Below are 18,315 nucleotides of genomic sequence, written 5' to 3'. Positions count from 1 at the left end.
ATAAATAGCAACTTTTATTGGTCACTATTTTGGAAATGTCAAGAGGGCTACAATATGGTTCTGGTTTGCGTTCAGCATTCACTTTACACACCTCTCTGGATGTTGGAAAACGTCATTTCACCGTGACAGAGTATAATGCCCTGTGAAAAATTTTCACTCCTGTGACTTCTGATGTGGGGTTTGGCAAAGCATTTCCCGGTAGTGTCCACTAATCCACACCCACTTGTGATTGGCACACGGGCAGACCTCCTGGCCCGGTTCCAGCAGGACGCACCGGGGCCCCGGGGCTCACAGTCCAGGTGGAGAGACGAGGGCTGTCCTGGGAGAGGTCAGTGCCATCTGTCAGACCAGGGTGCTGGGGTCAAAGCAGATCAGAACGTCTGAAACATTGGACCCATCTGGGCTCTATCCGAGGGAGGGGGTGGCAGGCTGCAGAGGGAGCAAGGGCAACCCCGGGCGAGACGTGGGGAGGAGTGGGGGCTCTGGGCAACGCGTCCATGAAGAATTACAGGCGGTTTCTCACAGGGAGTCCTGAGTCCTTAGGATGTGTATTCTGCTTGCAGGAAAAAGAAGGTGCCATCACTCGGAAACTTTATTTCTGGGGCCCTGTTTCGATCCTATTCTCTACTGTTTGCAGAAATGCTGTGATTCTCTCCCTATTCTGAGATGAAGGAGGGTCCAGGAATGCAAGGATCGTGCACAGGGTACATTCGCTTGTTGACGCCCCATTTCCTGGTTGGGGTGTTCAGGGCCGGGCTCCCCGTGGATGGAGCCGTGGGCCCGGCCTCTCTGAGAGTCATCGGCGGGGCCTCGGGGTCTCCGAGGGAGAGGGGCCTGCTGAGTCCAGGCAGAGGCCAGAGTTTTTATCTGGACAAAGGATCTCACTACAGTGTTGGAAGTGTTCCTCGTTTGAAAATTTCTGTTCCCACTGCTGCCCATTGAGGACCTGCTTGGTCACGCTCTCTGTGGGAATGCTCTCGAACCTCAGGACCTGTGCCCACGAGTCGGGTCCCTGACAGTTCCATTTGTGCCACCCAGCTGGCCGGGGGCCCCTGAGCTCCTCTGGTGCCTCCCTCCGAGGGCTCAGCCAACCTGGGTCCCCAGGCCTGCTGCAAACAGCCCTGGCTCCTAAGCATCAGGTTAGCTGGGCTTGCTCGAGGAGGATGCAGGCTGGAAAAACCCTCCCCCCCCATGCCTGGATGGAAACAATCCCCCAAAGACAACCTCAAATATAAAACCGATCTAGAGGGAAGGCCTGTCTTGTTTAAGGAAACTTGAGAGCTTTTTCCTATTGCAAAGCCAGCCTGGTTCCTTCTCCCTCATTTATTGGTGACTTTAACAAATGTTTTAAACCAAATTTAGAACAGCTGGTTTTCCAGAAATGCTGGAACATAAAGAGATTGCTTCGTTTGGTGCCATACCCAAATAAACAGGAGTTTAAACCAGAAGATCTGAAGTCTGGCCTCCGGTGGCTCTGGTTAGTGAAAAATTGGCCTTTGTTCAGGAGAGATGACGTGACCTTGCCAGGTTGAGCCATCTCACGTGCATAATGCAATGAATGCGACTGAGTTAGTAGATGCCATGTCTCTAAGACCTGGATGATCCTCCTAAAACGTGCACACGGACCCAGGCTTTAAAATGACACCAGTGGAAAGTCTGACAAGGGAAGTCTCTCACACAAAGGGGCCGGCGGGGGGGGGGGGGGGGGGGGGGAGGGGGGCTTGCACTCTCTTTATCACATGCAAAATCCAAAACCTCTGACTTTGTACAAGGTGTCATTTTGGGCTTTGTGTCTGTATTGTTGTCGTTGTCGTTGTTCTAATCTGTGCCTGGAATACAAGTTCTTTTTCAGTCTTTCATGTCCTATGATCCTTTCTTTCTTCCTTGTCAGAAAATACAGTTTGAATTTGCTTCCAGAATTCAAACAAACAAAAGCTTCCCCGATCCTGAACGTTTTCACTCCAGAGGTGAGCTCCTGTGACTGAGGAGACGCCCCCCCTTCCTCAGTGCCAGGGAGGGAGGAACTCCTCATGGCTTCTGTTTTTTATTACAGTAAAAAAAGCCAGCCTGCAATTGCAAGAGGCAAAGGATCCCCCCCCCCCCGATATGATTTCTGATGGTATAATTCTGGTTTCTATTCCCCTAGCAGCACTTACTTGTTAATATGCCAGATATCAGGGAGCAGGGTCACTGGAAACATGTTTATTAACAATATGAAACTCGGTGCAAGGACCCAGGGCCAACGCTGTGCCGGTCAGGAGGACCCAGGCTCTAAACGAAGCCACATGCCACAGACCAGGCCACCCCCAGAACCACAGCAGCAAGGGGCTGGGTCTGAGATGCAAACAGGAACCCCCACGGGGGCACTTAAAATGCCCGGTTAAAATCAACACTGAAATGCTAACTAGGCCTTGTCCTGTGAACTTGGGAAGCTGAGTCCTGGTGCCCCGGCTGGGGAAGTACACAGGGCACGGTGCAGGCTGGTGCCAGGGCCAGGAGTTCTAGGTGTCCGGTCACCTCCACGGATGGGATGCACCCTGAGGTCTGGCGGTCACAGCTGCCCAAGCACAGCCAGGCACCCCACCGGACTGCCGCTTCTGACTTCCAGGCCTGGAATAAAGAAGGGTTCCCGAGCACCCTCGTTTTTGTTCTGAAACATAAAAGCAAATCTCTCAGAACCCAAACATCTTTACTTTGTGGACTTCAATGCTTTCCTCTTTTTTTCTTTTTTTTTCAGATTTTATTTATTTATTCATGAGAGACACACACAGAGAGAGGCAGAGACACAGGCAGAGGGAAAATCAGGCTCCCTGCGGGGACCCCGATGCAGGACTCAATCCCAGGACCCCGGGATCACGGCCTGAGCTGAAGGCAGATGCTCAACCACTGAGCCCCCCAGGCGCCCCCAATGCCTTAGTTTTTTAGCTTTCCTTAAGTAGTGACAAGCTGGCTCTGCTAACAGGGCTCTTTGGCCGGGTGGTAATCAGTCCAATTTTGGGCTGGGCCAGACAGGACGCTTGCAGACAGAACCATCTGCAGATGGGCGTGCGTGAGGCCCAGCACAGGTGTGATAAACGTGGGGCAGGTGTAAGAGTGCTTTCAAACTCACCCAGCTAGGATGAGGAGGTGGTATTGGTCACCTAACTCTTTGATCACACTTCTGTCAGTGAGATACTGTTCCCAGGATGGGTGCATGAGTGTATATATATATTTTTTTCTGTATGATATATATTTTAGAACATAAGATAAGACTCAGAAAGTCTAAGATTCAAAACTTATAAATAGAATTTCTAATATTTTCTTCCTGTAGCCCATTGAATCATCTTGACCCTTGACGTGGAGGCGGCTATTCTAGAACAAAGAAGTCTGAGCTCTGGTTTTTTCACACCACTACATCCAGTCTGATGTTGTCAAGCTGCTGGTGTGTCTGCCCCGTGAGGCCTCTGTTTCCTCATCTACAAATTGATGTGGTCGGGGTGGAGGATAGAGCCAGGGCTTGAACTAGACCGGCCTACGTTAGACTATCTGCTATTCGTTTACTTGCTTGCTTTCTTCCTTTTTTCTCCTTCCTTCCTTCCTTCCTTCCTTCCTTCCTTCCTTCCTTCCTTCCTTCCTTCCTTCCTTCCTTCCTTCCTTCCTTCCTTCCCTCCTTCCCCCCTCCTTCTCTAACATCTACCCATGGAACCCATGAAAATCTCTTTCTAAACTACAGTCAGCTACAGAGAAGAAATTAGTTTACAGATCACAAGACTAAACCATCTCAAGGATTTTGAAGGTAATACGACTAATTGCAAAGAGTGTTTTTCAAGGATCTGATGGAAGATATCTGGAAAAATTCTCCCTGGAGGTGATTCCCAAAGGAGGCTCAGGATTGGAACTGACTAGAAGCTCTTCATCTGCAATTGGCAAAACCCCACCCAGGCAGCTGAAGCCAGCAGGGTGCTGGTTGTGAGAGCTCTGGGGACCCCAGAGCAGAGATGTGGCTGGGACTCTTGCATACCTGGAACCCTGGAGACTGTCTCCGTCTGTCATCTACGCTCATCCTTCATGCTGTGAGTGTGTCAGCCTCCTTTGTCTCTGTTGATGGAGAGGAAACATGGCTTCCAACAGCTGGCTAACAGCTTCGCACAGTGTTAAGGGATTGGCTTCTCTTTCCTGGATGACAAGTTCCCAGAAGGGGTCTGATTGGCTGCGGAGAGACACACAGCCTGGACCAACCTGCTGTGGCCATGGTTCTATGGTAGCCATTCAAGTGGATGTGGGAGGGGCCTTTCCCATAAGACAGATAATCCCCTAAGTGTCTACCAAAGGACATTGAAGAAATGCACATTTCCAGGCTCCACTCCAGAAATTCTGATTCAGTCAGTCTGGTGTTGGGGCCTGGAGATGGAGGAGATAGAGAGGAACTGGCCAACAGGGAGAAAAAGAGGAGGAAGGCAGAGATGATGGATGGATAGATGAAAGATAGATAAATGGATAGATAGATGAACAGATGGGTAGAGAGATGATAATAGTTGGATGGATGGATAGATAGATAGATAGATAGATAGAGACAAATATAGAAATACAGAAATCAAGATGTCCCCAAATGATTTAACACATAACTTGGCATTTTTAGGAATGAGGATGTATCTGGTTCCACACGGGACTGACAGTCATCCTCATTAATGACCCTGTTCCTACATCCTCTGCTGTCTGAGACCACCAGGCCCCTGGACACTGTTCACCCATTGCTTTGCCTTTCCTCAGGCTGGAGGTCCGTGACTGAGACCAGCCAAGGGGATCGGCTTTTCCAATCCCATGCAGTTCCTCTGTGGTGTCACAGACACTCAGGGACCTGCTGCAGGGCACCAAGCTGTGGTCTGGGCACGTACACAGAATCACAGTCAATCCTCACCTAAGGCGTGGGAGGTGATGGTGGAATCACCATGTATCCATTTTACAGCCAAGGAAAGAGAGCTTCCATGGGGTTAGACGATATCCCTACGGCTGCCCAGATCTCTCAAGACCTGCCAAGAGATCTCTCCAGTCTCCCTCTCACTGCACATGCCCGTCCAGGGGGCTGTGCACTCCTAGCTAATTAATCACTATGTTGTCGTGTGATGATAACTTCAGGCCGGGCTTCCGTTTTCTGCTGGTCTTTGTTTCTCCTTCCAGATCACCATCAGCTTCTCAGAGCAAAGTCTGGTCCAGTTCAACTCTGAGTCCTTGGCCGCTCCACCACTCCATGCTGGATAGAATCAGAATCCATCCATTCTGGGCAGAGTGGGATTCCAGGGTTTGCTCGGGGCTGTGGAGGGTCACTGCTCTGCCAGGTTTTGACAACTGCCTGAAATCCAAGTTTTTAAAATATCTCACCGGGAGCAGGTCAGTTATGAAACATTTGGAATGGCCTGACTCCCTGTAGGTTGAGTCTGAAGTATGCGTCCACGTGGGCCATTCCAGAGCCATGCTCCCAAGCTGCCGCCACCCAGTGGTACCACCCCCAGGCATCCGAGGCCAGTGCTGGCCCAGGGTACTACAGGCTGGGTCATACCTCTCCTCACAACTTGGAGCCTCCAGAGCACCTTTTGCGAAATAAGCAAATCAACACAGAGGATGAAAATGATTGGATGTAATATTCAACTTTCCCTTCAGCTCTACAGCGGAAATAATGGAATTCTTGTGATTACACTTGACATTTTAGACATTGCCAGTTTATAAAATTTTGCTGCCCTGTCTTTAAAAAGTTCTAATTCTATAACCAAGCCTACCGAAGCTATTGAAACAGTTGGAAAGGAGCACCAAGGTCAAAGGAAGATGAAGTACAAACACCACACATGCACCAACTATACCTCGGGAGCAGAGTGATCCTGGAACAGGCCATCCAACTGCGAGCTGGGAACACATGCTTACTCAGAACAGAGGACCCGCCGAGGAGCCCCAGTCCAAAAGCTTACTTCAGGTTCTGTCAAGAGAGCAATCTGCCAACTCCCTCTACCTGCATGAACCTCTACATCCTATCTAGAAAGAGAAGGGGCCTAAGGATTGTCTGCCCGTCAAAACCTCTGCAAGACCAGGCGTCGCAGGCCAGCAAAGCTTCATGTGGTCACAGGGCTGGTCACAGGGCATGTGAGCTAGTGCTCTAGGCTGACAGTGGCTGCTTTGAACCTGGTTCAGGGACCATATGGTCAGTGGTTGGTGTAGAATGTTCTAGATGCCCAAGGTGGAAGGGACTTTGAGGCCTCAGAAACATGGGAGTTTACTTATAAAGGTCACTTGGTAAATATTGATTTGCTAAAGGTTATTAATAAGATATTAAATGGACACTTTCTCCCTTTAGCTTCAATCTCGTAGACTTAAAATATCCAAGTGAGTATGTGACCGATCACCATGTACAGAACTCATGAAGGATGTGGCTAAGAGCAGAGCCCACCCATCTGGGATACTCCAGCCAGATTAAGGATATCGGGTTGGAATTCAGAGATTCGGCTCTGGGAGAAGAGTTGCCCCGGAAAGAGCTGTTGCTGTTCTGTGGGTCCTCTCCCCTCTGCTTCTCCAAGGTGGGGATTGCTGCCCACTGAGGTGAGGCCCCTGTGGAGCTGCGCAGACCCCGGTGCTGTGGGTGGTGGCCCACCATTGGTGTCCCTGGGGAAGCTCAAGGGTGGCCAAGCCACCGGGCTGGAGAGGGTTGGGCAGAGAGCATGAGCTGGTGCCATGCTGAGGGGACAAACTGCCTCCCCTCAGCTGTGGTGAGAGGCTGGGAATCGGAGCAGCAGATGCAAAATCCACAGAAAGAAGGAAGGAATTTGGGCCTGGGGTCCAACAGTGTCCTTTGCGGGTAGTTCTGCCCTGACAGGCAGCACGAGTCTGCTTGGGGTGGACTGCCAGCAAGGCCTTGGCTGAGGGACATCGGGAGCAGGTGGCCCTGGCACGGCACACTCACCCCCACCTCTGACTCTGGGGCGGAAGAGTGGTTCCCGAGGAAGCTGTGACAATCACCAGGAGAGAGACAGAGGCTGTGTCGCCGGAAGATGCTCCATCAGCATTTCAGGTGCTGTGGCCAAATGATGGCTTCTGCGTGTGCGTGTGCGCATACATATGTAGGTACGCAATACACAAATATGGATCATGTACACCTGCGTCATGTTACGATACACACAAAAATATACAGCCAATAGGGCATACATGCGTGGGGGTGTGTGTGTGCACACATGTACGTACACACACTCATGAGCTCTCAGGTTGGTCACATGACCAAAAGTACTGAGATTCTTGGACATTTCTCTCTCCTCTGAACCAATTGCCCATATTTTCCCTCTACCCTTCTGAGGTTTCAGCTGAGGACATTTGCCACAAAGACAGGCAACAAGAGAAAAACAAGGAGAGCTTCATTAATGCATCTACGTCTATGGAGACACGGGAGGTGCCAGGAACCAGAGTGGACCTCTCCAAGGTGGCTCACACCTCCACCTGGCACACCACCCCCAGTTGATGACAATAGGGGGATGGTGGGAGTGGGGTGGGGGGACGTGGGTGGGGCCCTGACAGCGGAGAGCCGTGATGCAGATTCAAGCCTGGCACCCTCTCCTTGGACAAGGGTTTCTTGTGATTAAGTCATCTTCCTCTTTTGCGTGTGGAGAGGGAGAAACACATGGAGATTTTTAATATGAATTTCCCTTATAAAAAGGGCTCCAGGGCAGCCCCGGTGGCTCAGCGGTTTAGCACCACCTTCGGCCCAGGGCCTGATCCTGGAGACCCGGGATCAAGTCCCACATCGGGCTCCCTGCATGGGGCCTGCTTCTCCCTCTGCCTGTGTCTCTGCCTCTCTCTCTCTCTCTCTCTCTCTCTCTCTGTGTCTCTCATGAATAAATAAAATCTTTAAAAAAAAATAAAAAGGGCTCCATTTCAGAGCTCCTCCTGTACCTACAGTTTCTCAAAATAATCAGTTCAAAATAATCCTTGGACCAAAGAGGCATATTTAGGGGTGACACGTTCTCCCCTTCACCGTCAAAAATATGGCTCTACGAGGGGAATTGTGATTCGGTTGTAGCCTATGCCATGTGACACGGGACAGCTGTAGATTGTAATAGACCCAAATATATAGTCACTGAATCCTTATTAATACTTGATTCATATGTTAATGATATTTAATTGATGTGTTTAATTCTCATTAAAATGGGTGCACCAGAAGAATGAGTTTGGAACTGAATTTCCAAAGAATGAAGCTGACATCCTACCTGAGAAGGGCCATCAGTGCTCTTCAAACGAAGAAAATGGCATATTCAAAACCACAGGGATTTGAAGCATTTGCAAAGATTGAGAAACAGCAAATATTATCAATGTAAGTCCACTCCTTACTAATGATCAAGGTTGGGTTGGGGCATGAGCCAGGATGGGGTCAGGTCAGAGAAATTTTGAGCCAGGAGCAAGCATGACGGCTCAAGACCCGGCATGTACGGGTCCACAGCATTGCATTTAGCTATCCATTCTGACCCGATGATCCATTCTCCAAAAGTTGCAAAGATCATGCAAGCGATGCCGTGTTCGCTTCACCCAGTTTTCGCCAAAGGCAACAGCTTACGGGGTAATGACAGGCAAAACCGGAAAGTGAACTTGGGTACAGGCCTCAGACCTTATTTAGATTTTTGTCTTATGTGCACTTATGTGTGTGTAGGTCTGGGCAATCTTCCACATGTGCGGGTTGGTGTGACTGCCGCAGTCAAGCACTGAACTGCTCCACGTCTAGCAAGATCTCCTCTGCGCCGTCACTTTGTAGGGAGGTGCACGCCCCGCTCCCTTCCCCGCACCCTAGTGTGTTCTCCATCCCTCCGTTAGGAGTGGGATCCTAACGCACATAACCTGGGGAGGTTGGCTTCTCTCACCCTGCGCTCCGCCCGGGAGAGCCGTGGAAGTTCCTGCGTGCGTGGATATGGGTGGACGCCAGTGAGTCTGACCGCTCACCCCCTGGGGGACGTTTGGGTTGTCTCAGTATCTGGCTGTGAACCCTCCACGTCCAGACTCGTGTGTGGACAGAGTGCTCATTTGTCTGGGCTACATGGTCAGGAATGTGATTACTGGGTCATCCAGTAGGCTCAGATTTTTAAAAAACTGCCTCGCTGTTTTCCAGAACCTGTGTACGTCTGCATTTCCCACAGGAACGAATAAGAGATCTAGTTTCTCGGCAGCCACGAGCGCATCGGGTAATCGGCGAAATTTTTACTTTTCGCCATTCCCGGAGACGTGCGGGAATTCCTCGCCGTGGGTGTAATTTGCGTTGCCCAAATGTGTGATGATGTTGAACATATTTTAATGTGCTTATTTGCCACCCACACATACACATCCTCTGTCCTGAACTATCGGCCCTTTGTCCATTTTCTGATTGAATTATCTGCGCTTTTGACGGTTGAGTTTGGAGCATTCTTTCTTTGAGAGCTTGGCCAGGTACGTTTCGCAAAGACTTTCTCCCTGTCTGCATCTTGATTTTTGGTCCCCTTAAGAGAGTCTGCCGTGGGTTTAGAATTTTAAATTTTGATGAGGTCGAATTTAACAAAATTTTTTTATCACGGTCATCCATGATTGACCGTAATGTCAAAGGTTACTCCTTTCCTGGTCCTTTGGCTGGAGAAGAAAAGCTTTTCTTCGGCCTTTGGGTTTTGTTTTATTTTTGGTGTGTGTCTGTGAGGATGTCAGGGCTGCACAGCTGTCCAGTGCCTCACTCAGTACGGACAGGAAATAAAGGAAGGACCCGGGACCCGCACCACTGTGCTGCCTCTCCAGGCGCAGTTCCAGCCAGTCTCGTTGCTCTTTACACCATTGAGTCATATGCTTATTTTACATGTCATGTCTGTGGATTTTAGCTGTACTTACTGGAGGGGTCGGGCGGGGGGGAAGCCTGTCTATTCCATCTTGACTGGAACTAGAAGTTAGTTTACCATACTTTGATTCTGTTGTTGTGTCCTCGTACTTTCCATTCTCTAAACACTCGGATGACATTTTATAAATGCAAATATTTGACACAGAATCATATCAACATTGAGTTTTGGAGGAGAAAGTACTTCTGGGAACAAAGCTGGTTAGATCCGTTTAAAACAAAAATAGGAACAACGGAAATATTTAGCTGTTGTACGGAAAGTTGGGCAAGGAATTATTCAGCAAAATTATTTTCACCAAGATGAATTCTCTCTCAAGTCAAATTTGCAGTGAGGGTTCACAGATCAGTATTTTTGTGCAAATTTATATATATATATACATATATATATTACTAACTTTAGCTTTTGCCAGTGTACACTTTCTATTTGCCGTCATCATATTTTTCAGTTTCAGTATTTTCTAGATCGCTTTTACAGACTTGGGTCTGCCAAAAGATTTCAATATTTCTGACAGCTTCACCATACACGTTTTAGCCACTGTCACTTTTATTTCGTGCTGATTTCTTTCTGCCGTAAGAATCATCATGAACTGAATGAAGTATTGGTCTCTCCTGCTTATTTCTTATCTGATGCCTGAGAAAATAATTTCTGCCAAATACTCCAGAAGATGGTTTGACTGTTCAGACTGGACAGTGGGTCTTGGTTTTTGCTTTTCCACTGCCTAAAGAAAAATAAACCCGGGATCCCTGGGTGACGCAGCAGGTTTGGCGCCTGCCTTTGGCCCAGGGCGCGATCCTGGAGACCCGGGATCAAATCCCAAGTCGGGCTCCCGGTGCATGGAGCCTGCTTCTCCCTCTGCCTATGTCTCTGCCTCTCTCTCTCTGTATGACTATCATAGATAAATAAAAATTTTAAAAAAATAAAGAAAAATAAACCCAACCTGTATCCTCAGCACTTGCGGGAAGCCACGTGCCCTCTGCAGCCCTCTGGGCTCCACCCCGGGCAGGACAACCGGGGTCCGAGCGGTGGAGGAACAGAGGACTCAGGGAAGGGCCAGGCTGGAGGAAGCCCTGCTACCCTCGCCCTGGAGGGAGGAGGTGGTCAGGGAGGGCCTGGTCTCTAACCTGCAGGGGAGGGGCTGGAAGTGGTGCAGCGGGGGTGGTTGGCTGGTGCAGGTGTCGGGGAGGATACAGCGCTCCCAGGGGCAGGTGGCCTAGGCTGCTGGCATCACAGGGCACTTGGACGAATCCAAACCTGTGCCACCGCCTATTCCTTCGACGCCCGGCCTCCTCTCCCGTGGTGTCCTTGCGAGTCACTCGCGTGCCTTCCCCTTCCCCACAGGTGCGTCCTGTCATCACACTGCGGCCCTGGCCACCCGCATACCCCCCGGACGGCGCCTTCGTCCAGGAGGCAAACCGCCTGGGCTGGCAGCGGCTTCAGAAGCGGAGCGCCGGTTGGCAGGAGCGCTGTCGCCCACTGACATTTTCCTGGCAGCACGTCTGTGGTCGTGGGGGGGTGCCCGGAAGACTCCTCTGACATGTGCTGGCCGGCGGGAGGCCCCTCTTGCAGGCCCAGGGGCAGGTGTCACGCAGGACGCAGCCCCCCCGGCCGTCCTCCCTCCTCCCGGGGAGCCCACGGGCCCCAGGCTGCGCCCCGGGAAGCGTTCCTGCTCGGTGCCTCGCTCACAGGGCCACCTGGGGGCTGCCACACAGAAGGCGAGGCGGGGGGTGACCAGCAGCCCCAGGGCGCCCCCCTCACGGCCGCGTGAGCCCCAGGCCGCTGCAGGCTGCAGAGTGATGCTGGGGTGCGTGGCTTGCCTGCCCTTCGGGAGAAAGGAAGACGTAGGCGCTTCCGTGGCTCCTCTGACCCCTGCCCGCACCAGCGCCCCCTCCCCGGGCTCTGCTCACCTCCTCGGCCTCACACACGCCCCCGGGTTCCCCCTTCTCCCCTTCTTCACCCCCCTCCACGGGAGCCGCCACTGCCTCGTCTTGAGTGAGACCCTGTCCGGTCCCGGCCTCCGGGTGCAGGTGTCCGCCACCACCTGCCTCAGATGTGCGGGGGCCACCGTCAGGACCAAAGGCCCCGCCTGTGACTCTTTCCCACTAGCCCCAGTGTATCCTGGGAGAGCCCAGTCCTCCCAGACTCTGCTCTCCAGGCTGCGGAGAGCGTGGGCCCCACGTCCCCCAAGCCAGAGATCTCTCCAGGGCTCTTCCTCTGAGACTTCTTGGATCAGGCCTCCTGCCCAGGCCTGCGGCCCTTGCTTCAGTGACTTGCCATTTTCTTACTGGGTTTTCTCTTCCTTCTGGGCCTTTCCCTGCTGCTGCACCTGGTTTCTCCCCTCCCTCTGCCAGAGCGAGGGTCCCCAGGCGCAAATCTGAAAGTGCAACTACCGCATCACCGGTGGTTCCCCGCTGCCCAGAGGGGGGTCCAGAGCGTGAAGTTCTAACTGCCAAGTCGGACCAAGGTCACCCAAGGGTCGCCAGCTGTCCACCCCAAATTCCGTGCCGTCTGGCTCCCTCCCTCAGGATTTCCAGGGGTCCCGGCGTGCCGACACCTCCCATCCTTCTCCCCCCAACCCCAGACCTCCCACCATTGCACTTCCTGCGGATGCAGGTGCCGATATGCGTGCACCAGCCCTGGAGACGCACCAGCGTGAGGACACAGTGTTCGGCCTACTTGGCTGGAGGTTTCTTGAGGACTTAAAGGCAAGATGATCCTGAAAGGAAAAGGGAATAAAGAAAGACTTTAGATTGCATAGAAGATCTCCGTGCCCCGGGCTCCCCAGTCAGCGATGCCCTGTCCCAGGGCATCCCCTGATAGCGCATTGGCGACTGTGACCTCGGGCTGGCAGGCAGCCCCACGGTGGAGCAGTCGGGCTCCCAAGCTCTGGCCCCTGCTGCCAAGCTGCAGAGCTGCATACAGTGGCCTTAACCTCCACTTCCTCACCTGAGAAATGGGACTAGTCAGCCTCTACTTACTGCCGGGACTTATAAGAACAAATGGGGAAGCCCGGGCAGCTGTACAAACACGGGAGCGGGGTGTGTGCGCTCACAGATCCTGGAGGAGGTGCAGCCAGAGGTGAGGGCCGGGCCAGACCCTCCTCCTCGCAGACGCTACAATCCAGCCCTGGGACCACAGTGTGTCTCAAACATTAAGAGGGCAGCCTGGGTGGCTCAGCGGTTTAGTGCCGCCTTCAGCCCAGGTTCTGATCCTGGAGACCCGGGATCGAGTCTCACGTCGGGCTCCCTGCATGGAGCCTGCTTCTCCCTCTGCCTCTTTCTCTCTCTCTGTCTCTCATGAATAAATAAATAAAAATTTTAAAAAATAAAATAAAACATTAAGAATTTAAGAAATGCCTTTTCAGCATGGTGAAGGGAAGGAGGGCCCAGGAGAAGGGCCCAGGGCAGCGCCTCCGGCGACGCGCACACCAGCCTGGTGCTTCCCGTGGCGATCGTGTCATCGAAAGCCTCCCCCGAAGGCCGGATGGTAAATGTCTCTGGGGTTTCACGGCGGGGGGAAGGCGACTTCGCTAGAACCCACACAGCCCCCTTGGCCTGGAGAGCAGAGCCGTGGGGCTGGTGCGTGCTCCCAGGACCAGGCCTCTGGCAGTCGCGCGGCCCACCGGTGCCAAGCGAGGCACCCGGAGACTCTCCTGGGAAAGAAGCCAGCAGGGGGGGAAGGGGGATTTATGACCCCTCAGTCCCGGGGCTGCCGGCTGGTGGGCGGCACAGCCCGGAGACGAGGACAAGATGCTGCCGACCACCCTGCACCCGCGGTCCCCGAGACTGGGGCCAAGGCTGTGTCACCGTCAGCTCAGGGACACGCGCCCGGTGACCCGCCGGGCAGCCTCCCAGTGACCTCAGGGTCCAGGTGCCCGACCGCTGTGTGGAAGCTGACCTGGTGAAGGCATCTCGGGAGAGAGCACCTCCCAGGGAGAGGGGGGGGCCCTGCCCCCCAACCCCGGCATCTGAGCATCCTTGCTGCCCGGGGCTTCACGAAGGTGCTCCCTTACCTTGTTTTCCTCCAACTCCATTTAAATGAAGAATGTTGACTTGCTGCCAAAGTCCACAGGAACCTTCTCAGCCAAGTTTAATAACAGGAAGATCAACTTTGACCCTGATGACTTCATGAGAGTTTCTTATAAACAGGCTTCCAGGCTCCAGATAGGGCCTCCTTCCTGCTGTGAATGTTTATTAGCAACCTGCCAAGGAGGTGGCAGTTGTCTCCGCCTAGGTCCCCGTGCCAGCCCAGCAGAGCCTCCGGGCGGTGGGGGTGGGGGGTGCCCCTCGAGCTGCAGCCCTCTCTCTGGAAGCCGCCCTCCTCCTGAAGCTGCAAGGCCCGGGCCCGGGCTCAGCCTCTGTCGCCGCCGCGCCACCACCGCGGGCTGCGCGGGGACGTGGAAGCAGAGAAGCCGAACGGGAATAAAAATAGCAGGCTCGGGAATAGAGTTCATTAAGCATTCGATTGTCTTTGCCCCGAATTATATTCCTGGGAATTTCACTTAAAATCATTTTGTACTGTATTTTAAAACAAAGCAAAACAAAACAACCAAACCTCAAACTCATCTCGACCGATTGCTCCTGGCAGATGTCAGTATTTTAATTCAGCGTGGAATGGAGGCGACTGAATTCTAAATTGGTTTGTAGCAGGATATATTCATAAATCAGTCTTAAAATATGGATGCTTTGTTCCCTAATATGTTTGAACCAGTTAGAACTCAAAAAATCAGAAACAAAAACCAAATAGCCTGAGACATTTGTTGTATATAGTCTGGCACAACCATAGTATAAGTTCCCTTAAATTCAGGGAAAATGCGCCCAAATTAGTACTCAGCATATGCATATTTTAGGGCCCCCACTGCTTTCCTGTAAACCCTGCAGCCAACTCCGTCCCTTCTCTCCCATCCCGGCGCCTCCCACACATGCATACATTGAAATTTTGGAAATTCGACTTTTAACTGCTCAAGGAGAAATAGCTTTTCATGTACAAACCATCATCCTTTTCCCTCTTAAAAATTTTTGGGTGCACCTGAGTGAAAGAAGGGATGCAAAAGGCCACCCGCACTCCTTTGAGGGAGGACTCAGGACCCCCCCCATGACCCTCACCCACACCCCCAGGGTCAAAGGGGCTCTAAGTCAACATCTCCTCCTGGATCTCCCTTTCCTCCTAGAGGATTTGCAGGTGGGTGAAGCAACTGGGCCAGCCTCCTCTGTTCCCACTCCTTGTCATCTTCCATCTTTATTCTTTACCATAGACTGCCATTCACCCTGGGATTCATTTCTTTTTTCTTTTCTTTGTTTAAGATTTTATTTATTTATTCATGAGAGACACAGAGACAGAGAGAGAGGCAGAGACACAGGCAGAGGGAGAAGCAGGCTCCATGCTGGGACTCCGATGTGGGACTCGATCCTGGGACTCCAGGGTCATGCCCTGGGCCAAAGGCAGGCGCTAAACCACTGAGCCACCCAGGGATTCCCTCACCCTGGGATTTAAAGACTTTCTTTTTAAGTTTGACCTAGCAAGAATGTATCTTCAACATTTAACACACATTCATGTCTCCTTGGGGCAACAATCCATTGCTACAAAATATTACCCACAAGCCAAGAAGGGCCAAGGTTCAAGTTCAAATCCATAAGCTTCCCCTAGCAGTGAGTTCGGGTGCCTAACAACTGGGTAAGCATTTTTTCCTCTTGAGAGAATGTTGCACCAGAGGCTGGCACCGGGCAGAATGAGAGGATGGAATGCCTCAAACATGTCCTATCCTTATGGCTCCCGACCGTTTGACGTCTCTGACCCTCTGTCTCCTCATCTGAAGGAGTGAGTACTCATACTCATCAGACCTCCCCTCTCAAGCTAGTTATAAAAACTGAAATAGTCTCATCTCCATCCACTGTGCTTTTTCTTCACAATATTATTGGAAATGACTTGAAAACAAACAGAAAATTTACTGATAAAGATTTCTATTGAAGCTAACTGAAGTCGGTCATGATGACCAACTCCCTGGGCAGAAAGATCTGGTGCTGTCACTCCTACAAGGACCTTTCTACAGATGAGGCACCTTCAAGCCTAAATTAATTAGAGATCTTAGTTTGGTTCACTCTAGGAGAAGACCGTAGCCCAGAAGACCCCAGTTAAAAGCATCATAATTCCCTAGAGCAGAGGGAGAGGCCTTGGGTCGTAGCCAGCTGGAAGCCTTCGTTTATAGAGATGCAGGCAAGGAGGCCCAGAAAGAGGGCACGGCTCACCCAAGGTCAAGCCGCTGGTTAGTTGAGAAGGAAGGTGATAGTAAGGGGTCAGTCCAGCTCTGTGAGCATTATACAGACGCAGGCTCATATTGCCACGGTAGGGCTGGGCAAGGGGCTCCCAATGGGCTGGCACATTACAAGGACAGGTATGTGGGGTCCTGGTTTCTTCACCAGACAGAAGCAGATGGAAGGTTATATCCTCATCCTCCTTGACTCCTTTATCCTTACTGTCACCTTCTGGGGACTTCCCCAAACTCCCCGTGCCCTCCCGTCTTCTGCCTGGCTTTCAGAACTCTTTCAGTATTTGGTTTGGAACATCTCCTGCTCACCAACTGGGAATAAGTATGAGAATTCCAAGGGAGTGGTTTCCATAGCAACAACAACCTCATGGAAGGTTTCAGAACTTTTACCTCCTACTCATGGTGCTGCAGAAATTCAGAAAGCATAAGGCACAAAGACAAGTGCTAATTATCTGACCTGAATTTGCTGTGGTGGGCAGAAGAAAGACAAATGCACTGCAGGCTGGCAGACATTCCTCATCGGCACATATCCAAATTACTTCCTGGAAGTGAATCACGGTCATATTATTGTAATTTTTTTTTGTTAGAGGTGGCACCAAGTATCAAAGTGAGGGTCATTCGTCTTGCACGGTGAAAGGCTCAGGCTCATGCTCTTGAGGGTGCAGAGTTGTTTTCTGGGACTGTCTTTTGGTCAACCTGGCGGAAATGATGATCATGTTGATGATGAGGTCTCTTTCCCTGTCATATCAGTGCAGTCATAGAAGAGCCCACAATAATCAGTATTTAAACACAGGTCACTGTGGGCTTAAGCACCTAGTCTTAGGTGTCTGAGCTCCAGTCCTGCCTAGGCAGATGGGCTTTGGATCATGCTGTGAAGGGTTCCCCTGGTAATGACACTCAGGTGTGAGGGGGGCTTGGCTCCATGTTGGGAGTACTTTGACAAATGGGAGGCAGGGCAAGTCCCTCTGCATCACTCCCTGCAGCAGACACTACTCTGGGCATGGTTTTTCTATACAGTCCATCTGGTGACATCTCATTAGTCTGAGAGAGTGCATCTGCCAAGCTGTGGTTGGGTAGCTTGGAGTTTATGGCAAAGCAGGGCCAGGGAGGTGACACATCACCTCGCATTTGCTTCCCACCCTCCTTCCTTCACTCTCACTGCCCTGGTGAGTCGCCTTTCAGTAAGATGTTGGCACACGCTCAAGCCTTGCCTCGACTGTTTTCTAAGAAGTCAAAGCTAACATGAGACTTACTGTGCCAGGAATTGGCAGAAGCATTGGGGTGGTTGGGTCGACATGAAAGGAAGGTCATCGTCTCAAGAACTTGCCATCTTACAGGGCTGACAAAGAACTTCCTTAAGGTAAAACAAACTGGAATTTATAACAGGTGATGCAAAGAGATGGCTGATCTCAAATGGCTGAAGAGACATGAAGAGTCAAAAGCGACTGGCAGCTTTCTAGTATTTTGACATCTGATGTCAGCAGGCAAGGGGGTGATGCCATGAGGTGACAAGGGAGCTGAGGAATCCACTCCAGGCTCCTGAACTGGGTCCTACGAGGGTGGAGGCTGCTGTCTCAGTGTGGCCATGACAAGATCCCCAGGGCTATCTCTTGCCTCAAAACGGCCTTGTAGGCAGAATGTTTGAACTATTCTCCGAGGCTATTTGGAAAGCTAGGATGAAACACTCTGTGTCCCTCGGAGCTCCTCCGGCATGCACACTTGATGTTCGGTATTTATCCAGCATAATGGTGGTCCCATCAACCCTCACACTACTAGTTACCTTCATGGCACCATCTTTTGGAGACAGAGCCTCCAGGTAAAAGGAGTTACCTGTTGGATGAAGCTTGAGGATCAGATGTCACCTCTGCCCGTTGTGAATAGGACTCAGATCACAGTGGCTTTTATCTGTTGGCACAAGGAAGATGTGCCCTCATTGTCTAAGCTAGTGAGGCCAGCTCCTCATCCATAAATGGAACCCCAGAATATTCTGGAGCCTTCTCCCCCACTCCCATGCATCACTCAACATCAGCATCCTCGGTTACAGAAGTTGGTTTACAAGGATGTTGGAGAGACAACCTCCAGGAGACTCTCCAGTGATGACAAAAACATGGCACAGAGCGCAAGCCTGGGACTTCTTTTGAACTCTGCCTGGTTGTACCATTTGGTGACGTTAACGGAGAGATCTACTCTATCCAGACG

At 51.5% G+C, this 18,315-nt stretch overlaps 1 long non-coding RNA gene across 1 annotated transcript; it reads right to left on the bottom strand.

The window, feature by feature from the left end:
- Nucleotides 1-2,693: 2,693 nt before the first annotated feature.
- Nucleotides 2,694-18,078, bottom strand: LOC112672508 (uncharacterized). Its single transcript, XR_003144325.3, has 5 exons — nt 17,947-18,078; nt 16,574-16,812; nt 12,500-12,567; nt 10,976-11,892; nt 2,694-10,572 (listed from the first exon to the last, which is right to left on the bottom strand). It is a non-coding gene; the product is annotated as an uncharacterized LOC112672508 (long non-coding RNA).
- Nucleotides 18,079-18,315: the final 237 nt, after the last annotated feature.

This window comes from Canis lupus, chromosome 28 (genome assembly GCF_003254725.2).
Source record: "Canis lupus dingo isolate Sandy chromosome 28, ASM325472v2, whole genome shotgun sequence".
NCBI classification, from domain to species: domain Eukaryota; kingdom Metazoa; phylum Chordata; class Mammalia; order Carnivora; family Canidae; genus Canis; species Canis lupus.
Note: the sequence above shows the minus strand (reverse complement) of the source record. Positions and strands in the feature narration are given on the sequence as shown.